Below are 1,394 nucleotides of genomic sequence, written 5' to 3'. Positions count from 1 at the left end.
TGGACATACAAACAATGCCGTATTTGGCAAAACCTTTTCAACTTTTGATCTTCAGTGCTGTACAATTTTGTATTTTTTTCGTCACTGGTGAGTCTCGTGTGGACTAGACGCGTTTTTGGCGTATTGAATTTTAAACCTGATGCTTTTTGTTATCTATTAATCATGCTTTTCTTTGTCTAATATGTTCTGCTTTTTATTTGTATTGTAGTCCTGTAATTTTTTGTTTTCATTTCAATGTTATATTTAACTGTGCCATTAAAGTGCGAGGTTTGGCATGCCTTAAAACCAGGTTCAACCCACCACTTTTATTCCCCTTTAAAAGTGTCCTGTACCAAGTCAGGAAGATGGCCATTGTTATAATATTGTTCGTTTCTGTGTGTGTGTTGCATTTTAACGTTGAGTCGTTTCTGTTTTTTGAGATAAGACGTGGCACGGTACTTGTCTATCCCATATTCATGTATTTGGTTTTGATGTTATATTTGTTATTCTCGTGGTGTATTGTCTGTTGCTTGGTCCGTTTCTGTGTGCTGTTGTGTCGTTGTTCTCCTCTTATATTTAATGCGTTTCCCTCGGTTTTGGTTTGTTGCCCCGATTTTGTTTTTTGTCCATGGATTTATGAGTTTTGAACAGCGGTATACTACTGTTGCCTTTATTTATCAATTGACAGACTAACCAAAACAATCAGATGTTTTTTGTAATATAACACCCGTTCAAAAACGGGGTTCCATTAGTAGTTGGAATCCCAATACGTCACATCCGATTGCATACGTAAAAGGGTCGAACAATATATATCTTTGAAATTGACAGCTTTAGGTAATTATCCCTATGTAGGTAAAACATACTTATGCATAACCATGTTGATAACCATATATCTTTTGTGTTTCAAAACTTAATTATGTTTTGAAATTGGTGTTTTGTAAAAAATGTTTTTGTTTAAAACTTGAGGTTACATGGAAACTAAAACTATTAAATTTCATTGGTCAACTTCAAGTGATGGTTATTTCATTATATGCAATGAAATACTATGTAAATTTTACCTTTAATATTGGACAGAATACAACTTTACTCATGCAATTTTATTTTATTTGAAACACAGATAAATATGCACATTTCTTTTGTGTCAACAAAGAATAATAGAAGAAATCAATGGTGGATATATACCTATACGTTTCCCTTATATAAAATAAATATCAATACAAATTGTATACTTCTTTCCGACTGACTGAGCTGCAATGAGAAAATCGTCAATTTTAAAGCCTTACCTCAGATTTTAAAATTAATATGGGTACAATTTAATCTTTTATTGAATAAAGATCAATTATGATGTCGTTTTATTTAAATTAAATTTTTTTGATATAAAAGCCGAGTGAATGTGATTTACGGGTCTAATTAGT

Source organism: Mytilus trossulus, chromosome 9, assembly GCF_036588685.1.
Source record: "Mytilus trossulus isolate FHL-02 chromosome 9, PNRI_Mtr1.1.1.hap1, whole genome shotgun sequence".
NCBI lineage: Eukaryota > Metazoa > Mollusca > Bivalvia > Mytilida > Mytilidae > Mytilus > Mytilus trossulus.
This window is presented reverse-complemented; position numbering follows the sequence as displayed.